The sequence below is a fragment of the Anomaloglossus baeobatrachus genome, chromosome 10 (genome assembly GCF_048569485.1).
Source record: "Anomaloglossus baeobatrachus isolate aAnoBae1 chromosome 10, aAnoBae1.hap1, whole genome shotgun sequence".
Lineage (NCBI taxonomy): Eukaryota > Metazoa > Chordata > Amphibia > Anura > Aromobatidae > Anomaloglossus > Anomaloglossus baeobatrachus.
In genome coordinates, this window is record NC_134362.1 from 18,014,812 (window position 1) to 18,027,130 (window position 12,319).

Below are 12,319 nucleotides of genomic sequence, written 5' to 3' on the forward strand. Positions count from 1 at the left end.
CGTACAGAGCTAACCACTGAGATATCGTACAGATCTAACCACTGAGATATCGTACAGAGCTAACCACTGAGACACCATACAGCGCTAACCACTGAGACATCATACACAGCTAACCACTGAGACACCATTCAGAGCTAACCACTGAGGCACCATACAGAGCTAACCACTGAGACACCATACAGTGCTAACCACTGAGGCACCATACAGAGCTAACCACTGAGACACCATACAGCGCTAACCACTGAGGCACCATACAGAGCTAACCACTGAGACACCATACAGAGCTAATCACTGAGGCACCATACAGCGCTAACCACTGAGACACCATTCAGAGCTAACCACTGAGACACCATTCAGAGCTAACCACTGAGACACCATTCAGAGCTAACCACTGAGATATCGTACAGAGATAATCACTGAGACATCATACACAGCTAGCCACTGAGACACCATACAGCGCTAACCACTGAGACACCATACAGCGCTAACCACTGAGGCACCATACACAGCTAACCACTGAGACACCATACAGAGCTAATTACTGAGGCACCATACAGCGCTAACCACTGAGACACCATTCAGAGCTAACCACTGAGACACCATTCAGAGCTAACCACTGAGACACCATTCAGAGCTAACCACTGAGATATCGTACAGAGATAATCACTGAGACACCATACAGCGCTAACCACTGAGACACCATTCAGAGCTAACCACTGAGACACCATTCAGAGCTAACCACTGAGACACCATTCAGAGCTAACCACTGAGACACCATACAGCGCTAACCACTGAGACACCATTCAGAGCTAACCACTGAGACACCATTCAGAGCTAGCCACTGAGACACCATACAGCGCTAACCACTGAGACACCATACAGCGCTAACCACTGAGACACCATACAGAGCTAACCACTGAGACACCATACAGAGCTAACCACTGAGACACCATACACAGCTAACCACTGAGACACCATACAGAGCTAACCACTGAGACACCATACAGAGCTAACCACTGAGACACCATACACAGCTAACCACTGAGACACCATACAGAGCTAACCACTGAGATATCGTACAGAGCTAACCACTGAGACACCATACAGAGCTAACCACTGAGACACCATACAGCGCTAACCACTGAGACACCATTCAGAGCTAACCACTGAGACACCATACAGCGCTAACCACTGAGACACCATACAGAGCTAACCACTGAGACACCATTCAGAGCTAACCACTGAGACACCATTCAGAGCTAACCACTGAGACACCATACAGAGCTAACCACTAAGGCACCATTCAGAGCTAACCACTGAGACACCATTCAGAGCTAACCACTGAGACACCATTCAGAGCTAACCACTGAGACACCATTCAGAGCTAACCACTGAGACACCATTCAGAGCTAACCACTGAGACCATACAGCGCTAACCACTGAGACACCATACAGCGCTAACCACTGAGACACCATACAGAGCTAACCACTGAGACACCATACAGCGCTAACCACTGAGATATCGTACAGAGCTAACCACTGAGATATCGTACAGAGCTAATCACTGAGACACCATACAGAGCTAACCACTGAGACACCATACAGCGCTAACCACTGAGACACCATTCAGAGCTAACCACTGAGACACCATACAGAGCTAACCACTGAGGCACCATACAGAGCTAACCACTGAGATATCGTACAATGCTAACCACTGAGACACCATACAGTGCTAACCACTGAGATATCGTACAATGCTAACCACTGAGACACCATACAGTGCTAACCACTGAGATATCGTACAATGCTAACCACTGAGACACCATACAGTGCTAACCACTGAGATATCGTACAATGCTAACCACTGAGACACCATACAGAGCTAACCACTGAGATATCGTACAATGCTAACCACTGAGACACCATACAGAACTAACCACTGAGATATCGTACAATGCTAACCACTGAGACACCATACAGAGCTAACCACTGAGACACCATACAGAGCTAACCACTGAGACACCATACAGAGCTAACCACTGAGATATCGTACAATGCTAACCACTGAGACACCATACAGAGCTAACCACTGAGATATCGTACAATGCTAACCACTGAGACACCATTCAGAGCTAATCACTGAGACACCATTCAGAGCTAACCACTGAGACACCATACAGCGCTAACCACTGAGACACCATACAGCGCTAACCACTGAGACACCATACAGAGCTAATCACTGAGACACCATTCAGAGCTAACCACTGAGACACCATACAGAACTAACCACTGAGACACCATTCAGAGCTAACCACTGAGACACCATACAGCGCTAACCACTGAGACACCATACAGTGCTAACCACTGAGACACCATACAGCGCTAACCACTGAGACACCATACAGAGCTAACCACTGAGATATCGTACAGAGCTAATTACTGAAACACTATACAGACCTAACCACCGATACAACATTCAGAGCTAACCACTAAGGCACTATACAGAGCTAACCACTAAGGCACTATACAGAGCTAACCACTGAGGCACTGTACAGAGCTAACCACTGAGGCACTGTACAGAGCTAACCACTGAGCCACCATACAGAGTTAACCACTGAGACACTGTACAGCGCTAACCACTGAGACACCATACAGAGCTAACCACTGAGACACCATACAGCGCTAACCACTGAGACACCATACAGAGCTAACCACTGAGGCACCATACAGAGCTAACCACTGAGACACCATACAGAGCTAACCACTGAGACACCATACAGAGCTAGCCACAGAGACACCATACAGAGCTAACCACTGAGCTACTGTACAGAACTAACCACTGAGACACCATACAAAGCTAATCACTGAGACACCATACAGCGCTAACCACTGAGACACCATACAGCGCTAACCACTAAGCTACTGTACAGAGCTAACCACTGAGACACCATACAGCGCTAACCACTAAGACACCATACAGAGCTAACCACTGAGGCACCATACAGCGCTAACCACTGAGGCACCATACAGAGCTAACCACTGAGGCACCATACAGCGCTAACCACTGAGACACCATACAGAGCTAACCACTGAGACACCATACAGCGCTAACCACTGAGACACCATACAGAGCTAACCACTGAGACACCATACAGAGCTAACCACTGAGACACCATACAGAGCTAACCACTGAGACACCATACAGAGCTAACCACTGAGACACCATACAGAGCTAACCACTGAGACACCATACAGCGCTAACCACTGAGACACCATACAGAGCTAACCACTGAGACACCATACAGAGCTAACCACTGAGACACCATACAGATCTAACCACTGAGACACCATACAACGTTAACTGCTGAGACTCCATCAAGAGCTAACTACTGAGCCACCATACAGAGCTAACCACTGAGCCACCATACAGAGCGAACCACTGAGACATCGTACAGAGTGAACCACTGAGATACCATACACAGCTAACCACTGAGACACCATACAGAGCTAACTACTGAGCCACCATACAGAGCTAACCACTGAGCCACCATACAGAGCGAACCACTGAGACATCGTACAGAGTGAACCACTGAGATACCATACACAGCTAACCACTGAGACACCATACAGAGCTAACTACTGACACACCATACAGAGCTAACTACTGAGCCACGGTGCTGTGATAAGGGTCCACATCTAAGCCACGTGCTGCATGACATGGTCCTATATCAAATTTCAGAAATGGACCCCTAAGAGCTCTAGCCCTTTGTTGAAGTAAGTCTCCACTATTCCGTTATTCCGTTTGGTCCACAATCCAGTGCTCATTGTATAATATCCATATGGGGAGTTGTGTTCTGTCCTGACAAATGATACAATTCTGTCTGGTTGCAGCTACCACTAGGGGGCGCTAGCAGCATAGATAATTATATATGAGCGGTACGTTTTACTGACCTGATCAATGATAAATTTGTGACCACTGGCAGCCACCACCAGGGGGAGCTAACTGCCTATAGATACATGTACAGTCATGGCCGAGTGTTGGCACCCTTGAAATTGTTCCAGAAAATGAAGTATTTCTCCCAGAAAATGACACATTTTTTATTCATATGTTTATATCCTTTGTGTGTAATGGAACAACACAAAAAATCAAAGGAAAAAAAGGTAAATTGGACATAATTTCACACAATATTCCAAAAATGGGTCTTAAAAAATTGTTGCCCCCCCTCACCTTAAAATTTGGCTGCGCCCTTTGGAATAAATAATTGCAATTAATCGCTTCCTATAATAGTCCACAAGCTTCTTCCTCCTCTCACCTGGAATCTCGGACTCTTCTTTATAATCGTCTCCAGGTCTCTCATATCTGAAGGCGTCTCCTCTTCTCTTCTCTCTTCTCCTCTCTTCTCCTCTCTTCTCCTCTTCTCTTCTCTTCTCTCTTCTCCTCTCCTCTTCTCTTCTCTCTTCTCCTCTTCTCTTCTCTCTTCTCCTCTCCTCTTCTCTTCTCTCTTCTCCTCTCTTCTCCTCTTCTCTTCTCTTCTCTCTTCTCCTCTCCTCTTCTCTTCTCTCTTCTCTCTTTTCTTCTCCTCTTCTCTTCTCCTCTCTTCTCCTCTCTTCTCCTCTCATCTCCTCTTCTCTCCTCTCCTCTCCTCTCCTCTTCTCTTCTCCCAATTTTCAGATCTCTCCACAGGTGTCAATGGGGTTTAGCTCCTGACTCATTGCGGCCTCTTCAGAACTCTCCAGCACTTTGTTTCCATCCATTTCTGGGGCTTCTTGAAGTGTCTGGGGTCATTGTCCTGCTGGAAGACCATGACCTAGGATGCACCCCCAGCTTTTTGACACTGGGCTCTACATTGCCACCCAAAATCCTTTGGTAATCTTCAGATCTCATGATATCTTGTACATAGCTAAGACACCCAGTGCCAGAGGCAGCAAAACACATCCAGAACATCTTTGAGCCTCCACTATGTGTGACTGTAGGTACTGTATTTTTTACTTTGTAGGCTTCAGAAAACAGCAGAATGATGTGCTTTACCAATAAAGTTCTACTTTAACCTAAGCTGTCCACACAAGATGCTTTCCTAGAAGGATTTTGATTACTCACGTACATTTTGGCTTTTATATGTTTCTGAATCAGCAGCGTGGTCCTCTGGGGTTTTCTCCGTAGCGTTTCATTTCATTCAGATGTGGATGGATAGTTCATGCTGACCCTGATGCCCCTGGACTGCAGAACAGCTTGAATTTCTTTGGAACTTACCAGGAGCTTATCCACCATCCGGACTATCCTATATGCGAACCTTTCATCAATTTTTCTCCGCTGTCTACATCCAGGGAGCTTAGCTACAGTGCCATGGGTTGTAAACTTCTGGATTATGTTGCGCGCCGTGGACAAAGGAACATCAAGATCTCTGGAGATGGACTTATAACCCTGTTAATATTTTTCAATAATTTTGGTTCTCCAGTCCTCAGACAGTTCTCTTCTCCTCTTTCATTTCTCCATGCTTAGTGTCGCACACACAGACAATGCAAAGACTGAGTCAACTTCTCCCCTTTTTATCTGGTTTCAGGTGTGATTTTCATATTGCCCACACCTGTTACTTGCCACAGTTGACCTTGAACGATCATCATATGGTTGAAATAAGGTTGTTTATCCACAAATTTGGAAAGGTGCCCACAATTTTGGGGGGTTTATGTGAAATTATGTCCACTTTGCCTATTTTTCTCTGTTTTTACTGTGTTGTTCCAAATCACGGAATGGATATAAACCTGTGTATAACAAAACGTGTAATTGCAATAATTTTCTGGGAGAAATACTTCATTTTTTGAAACAATTCCAAGGGTGCCAACACTTTCAGCCATGACTATAGCTGCACCCTATAATTATAGTGCCACGGCCAGCAGGGGAAGCGTTCAGTTGCCTGAAAACTGTTTGCCGTTTTATTTTACAGACAAAACTCTGAAATTGTCATCAACTGCAGTCCTTCATCTCGTATATAAAAGGATCTTTCATAAGAGTTACTCAAAAGTTAGGCAGAAAGTTTTGCCCCCCCTCCCCTTCCTCTTCTGCCCACGCTGCCCCCCCTTTTCTTGCACAGTTACTTCACCCAGACACCAGTTAAACCTGTTTTGTGTCACTTTCAGGTGCCAAGTGCACATGGCTGTGATAGTATTTTATTCTGCTGTGACCAAGTCATATATAAAAGGAAGTGACACCGGGAAAAAACCCTGATTGGCTGATAACTCGTCACTGCCACAAATATTTAACAACGCAAACGGTGTGTGTGTGCTAGTGTCCGCGTGTGCGAGTGTGCTGCTATTCCAGTGCCGCTTATCTCCTGCCTGGGACAGGTGTGCCGGTGCCCGGGCTATCTGTGGATGACACTCAGTACACACCTGCGGGCAGGTAAGTGCTCCCCGACACCCCCCAAGCATAGCCGTCCTAGAGATGTAGCAGAGCTGAGCGTGCTGCCGTGTAGCCTCAGGATAATGCGAAGTTCACCTGCGAACCACAGATAAGCGATCGTGATATCAGGACGGCAAAGATATGTATATAACAAACAGATGTAGCAGAGCTGAGACTGCGAATCCACAAATAAGACACTGGCATAATTCTGTGACAAGAGGGAAACTGGGTAGAAAGACATCGGAAATCTTAGTTTAATCAGTTGTGTTACGTGGGATTACTTTCTGAATTAATGGGATGTTTAAAGTTTACCTGCAGTCCTATGTAAAGCCAGAAAATACCTATCTATCTATCTATCTATCTATCTATCTATCTATCTATCTATCTATCTATCTATCTATCTATCTATCCCTCTATCTATCTATCCCTCTATCTATCCCTCTATCTATCTATCTATCTATCCCTCTATCTATCTATCTATCCCTCTATCTATCTATCTATCTATCTATCTATCTATCTATCTATCTATCTATCTATCTATCCCTCTATCTATCTATCTATCTATCTATCTATCTATTTATCTATCTATCTATCTATCTATCCCTCTATCTATCTATCTATCTATCTATCTATCTATCTATCTATCTATCTATCTATCTATCTATCTATCTATCCCTCTATCTATCTATCTATCTATCTATCCCTCTATCTATCTATCTATCCCTCTATCTATCTATCTATCTATCTATCTATCTATCTATCTATCTATCTATCTATCTATCTCTCTATCTATCTATCTATCTATCTATCTATCTATCTATCTATCTATCTATCTATCCCTCTATCTATCTATCTATCTATCTATCTATCTATCTATCTATCTATCTATCTATCTATCTATCTATCTATCTATCTATCCCACTATCTATCTATCTATCTATCTATCTATCTATCTATCTATCTATCTATCTATCTATCCCTCTATCTATCTATCTATCTATCTATCTATCTATCTATCTATCTATCCCTCTATCTATCTATCTATCTATCTATCTATCTATCTATCTATCTATCTATCTATCTATCTATCTATCTATCCCTCTATCTATCTATCTATCTATCTATCTATCTATCTATCTATCTATCTATCTATCTATCTATCCCTCTATCTATCTATCTATCTATCTATCTATCTATCTATCTATCTATCTATCTATCTATCTATCTATCCCACTATCTATCTATCTATCTATCCCTCTATCTATCTATCTATCTATCTATCTATCTATCTATCTATCTATCTATCTATCTATCTATCTATCTATCCCACTATCTATCTATCTATCTATCTATCCCTCTATCTATCTATCTATCTATCTATCTATCTATCCCTCCCTCTATTTATCTATCTATCATCTATTTCTATCATTTTAGCGATATAACAGTTTTATGAAACCTGGACGACAATACTGGGACTTGTAGTTCCACATCAGATACTGGGCCTTACTCCCACCCTAGTCCTGTGTATATATATACACCCTGGCGGAGGCAGAGTCTTGTTTGTGGGCAGAATTGTGTGTAATTCAGGGGCCATCAGAAGTGTCACTACCTCCTGGCACCGGCAGCACCTGCCCTGTATAGAGGACCATATATCTACCTGCCCTGTATAGAGGACCATATATCCACCTGCCCTGTATAGAGGACCATATATCCACCTGCCCTGTATAGAGGACCATATATCTACCTGCCCTATATAGAGGACCATATATCCACCTGCCCTGTATAGAGGACCATATATCCACCTGCCCTGTATAGAGGACCATATATCTACCTGCCCTGTATAGAGGACCATATATCCACCTGCCCTGTATAGAGGACCATATATCCACCTGCCCTGTATAGAGGACCATATATCCACCTGCCCTGTATAGAGGACCATATATCCACCTGCCCTGTATAGAGGACCATATATCCACCTGCCCTGTATAGAGGACCATATATCCACCTGCCCTGTATAGAGGACCATATATCCACCTGCCCTGTATAGAGGACCATATATCCACCTGCCCTGTATAGAGGACCATATATCCACCTGCCCTGTATAGAGGACCATATATCCACCTGCCCTGTATAGAGGACCAGGAGCCTCACACCCGCCAGAACTACCATCTATTTCATTGTACTTTACACATTTGATGCTCAGTTCTTGCAAATCCCAACAACTAACCCCCCGCAGAAACTAAAGCCCCAGGAATGAGGAAAATCAGCAACAAATGGCAACGAGATGATTTACTAATAAGGTGGGAAAAGCTGCAACTGTTTACATGAGACACATTTTTATATTTTCATGTAAACATCAACAACAACAAAGCCCCAAAATATTTAGATTCTATATTATGACTTTATATTATCTTCATGATTAGAGATAGCAGAAGCTTCTTCTTCTTAATAGGAAGAAAAAAAAAATAAATATATATATATATCTATATATATATATCTATCTATTTATATATATATATATATATATATATATATATATATATATATATATATATATATATATATATATATATATATATATATATATATATTGTTAGATAATCCATCAGCATACTAGTTGGCATTCATATGACAAATCCTTTTTTTTTTTTTTTTTTAAAGGGAAAGTACATTTTTTTTGCCTTTTCCAAACATATATCATAATGGATTTGTTTTGTAATTACTGAGATGTAAAAAAAAAAAGTGAATAAATAAAATAATTTAACCCTTTAAGGACGGTATCATATTTTGGTATTATTGCTAAGACTTAAGGCCAATTAATGTCTTGAAACGCGTCAGCAGAAGTTTTTCTACAGTTTTCAGAGTGTTTCAAAGTTTTTCTCCTGCTGGATTCGTGTGAATTGCTCTAAACTTGGCGACTCATCTTTTACCTGATTTTTTTTGGTCCAGAAAAAAGTTAACTATTATGTATTACATGGAAATTCATCAGCTTGTGAGGTTTGTTTTTTTGTTTATTTTTTTCTCCTTTTTCTTCCTTTTCCTTGGAAAAAAGGGACAAAGGTTTGTTATAAGAAGCTCTTGTAAAAAATAAAAAAAAATCAGGAGGATTAAGGATTATGGTTTCGGAAGATTAATTTCTAAATAAAAAATAAGTAAATAAAAAGATATCAGTATAATATTTTTATTTTATTACTAGAAAGAGCAAAAAAAATTAAATGTTCCCATTTTTGGGGGCTTACACATCATTTTCTACACACCTAAAAATTGGTGTAAATTTATAGCTTGGAATGTAATAATATGGAGATTTTCTGAAGTTTATTTATTGCTTTTTTATCTGATTTTTTTACATAGAATTTTTATGTTAAAATTATTTTTTGATACAATGAATTAGAATAGCTACACTGTATGTGTCATTGCATTATTGGCTGTATATGTAAAAATGCAAAGTAAAAGCAAAACAGGTTTGTGCGATAGGAATCCACACAGGACAGCGATGCCCCAGAGATCTTGTCAAGGGGAAAAAGGAGCCCCCCTCATTTGTGATATTACAATTGTTGACCCATCTTTCAGGTGCAATTTGAGGTTTTCCCCTCTATTCATAATAAATTTAATCAATCAGATCTGAAAGTTGCAACAAAAGATCAGATGTGAAAGTGGCAAAAAAGACAAAATCTGAAAGTTGCAACAAAGGATCAGACCTGAAAGTTGCAACAAAGGATGAAATGTGGAAGATGCAAAAAAAAGATCAGATTTGAAAATTGCAAAAAAGATAAAATCTGAAAGTTGCAACAAAGGATCAGACCTGAAAGTTGCAACAAAGGATGAAATGTGGAAGATGCAAAAAAAAGATCAGATTTGAAAATTGCAAAAAAGACAAAATCTGAAAGTTGCAACAAAGGATCAGACCTGAAAGTTGCAACAAAGGATGAAATGTGGAAGATGCAAAAAAAAGATCAGATTTGAAAATTGCAAAAAAGATAAAATCTGAAAGTTGCAACAAAGGATCAGACCTGAAAGTTGCAACAAAGGATGAAATGTGGAAGATGCAAAAAAAAGATCAGATTTGAAAATTGCAAAAAAGAGATCAGATCTGAAAGTTGCAACAATCTTGGCTATGAATATTAAGGATAAAAGCAGCACAGAGTGATAGCAGAAGGATTTAAGACTTGATGCAAGACACGCATGTCACTAAGACCCAAATGACAAACTCGTCTGTGCTATATAGTCATAGCGGGACTTCAATATGCTCAGTGCACAAACACAATTTTATGCAGCATAATATTTAAAGGGGTTGTCCAGGATGAGAAAAACTTCCAACAACAGCGCCTCCCCTGTCTGCAGGTTGCTTATGGTATTGCAGTTCAAGTGAAAGGTGTACTTTGTTTTGGAATAAGAGAGCAGGTATGGGTTTTTTTAACCCTAGACAACCCCTTTAATGTTTAGTTACCATAAAGAGACGGGAAAAAATAGATCTTCCAATGTTTTGTCATTACAAGTCCAGGTTGTGCAGGGACTAAACTGTGACTCATATCCATGGTTTGTGGCTAAAATAAAAAGAACCAATCTGCAATACCACATGCAACCTCTAGACGGGTGCAATGTCTGTTTTTTTGGAAATAATCAGCCATATTTTTGTAATTAATGAAGAATGCCATGATTTTTTTTGTCAGTTTCATACAACATCCAGTAGAACAAACCTTCTGTTGCTCTCATCGACTTCAATGATAATTGTGCACGAGGGACCAGAGGAGTGTCCCCATCGGCGCTCATTTGTCAGTCTGTGTCTTCTCCAGCTGCGCACTTGGCAGGTCACTGGATTATCAGATGTCAGGTTCTAAGTCTGAAATGGTCACGGTCATTTTATCAAAGTGCATGAATCAATAATACAAGGGAATGTTGGAAACTTTACAATATATCTATCTTTCTCCACTTATGAGCCACTTCTTCCTCTCCCTTTTGCCTCCTGAATTCATCATTTACTATGAGAAATTGCTAGCTCACTGATGAATCAGAATACAGCTGCCTATTGAAGTCTATGCAAAGGGGAGAAGGACATTGAGAGAACAGGTGTAACCAGGCAGATTTGGCTGCAGTTTCTAGCAAATTTATTGCACCTCATAGCTGGATTCTCAATGCTAAGTAAGGCTGTATAATGTCACCTGTGCTGCTGCTTTCTACTGTTTTATCTCACCCCACTGCTGGATGCACAGCTGCACAGGTCAGTACTGCTGTACAATGTTCTCCATGCTTCTGCTTACTGCTAAGTGTTTCCTCTAACCATGCAGCTGCATTCACAGCTACATAGTTCAGTATTGCTGTATAATGCCTTCCATGTTGCTGCTGCTTTCTACAAGGAGCTTTATCTCACACCATAACTGGACTCACAGCTACACTGCACAGTACTGCTATATAATGCCCTGCATGCTGCTACCTTCTACTAAGGGTTTTATCTTATACCACAGCTGGACTCACAGCTACATAGTTCAGTACTGCTATATAATGCCCTCCATGCTGCTACTTTCTATGAAGTGTTTTATCTCACCCCAGTGCTGGACTCACAGCTACATAGTTCAGTATTGCTGTATAATATCCTCCATGAAGCTGGTTTGTAGTGTCTTATCTCAAATCCACAGCCGGATTCACAGCTACACAGTTTAGTACTGGTGTACAATGTCTTCCATGCTGCTGTCTCCTAAGTGTATTATATCAAATCCACAGCTGGATTCACAGTTATACAGTTTCGTACTGGATACAATGTCTTCCATGCTGCTGTCTATTAAGTGTATTATCTCACTCCATAGCTGGATTCACAGCTACACAGTTTAGTACTGGATACAATGTCTTCCATGCTGCTGTATACTATGTGCATTATCTCACTCCATAGCTGGATTCACAGTTATACAGTTTAGTGCTGGATACAAT

General features: G+C 41.3%; 1 protein-coding gene across 1 annotated transcript in view; it reads left to right on the forward strand.

Moving 5' to 3' along the window:
• Positions 1–6,311: 6,311 nt before the first annotated feature.
• The window catches only part of EHF (ETS homologous factor), an 89,668-nt gene continuing 83,660 nt past the window's right edge, over positions 6,312–12,319 (forward strand). The window contains exon 1 of the mRNA XM_075326848.1: positions 6,312–6,397. The gene's annotated coding sequence lies outside the window, so the exon portion shown is untranslated. The remainder of the gene's footprint in view (positions 6,398–12,319) is intronic.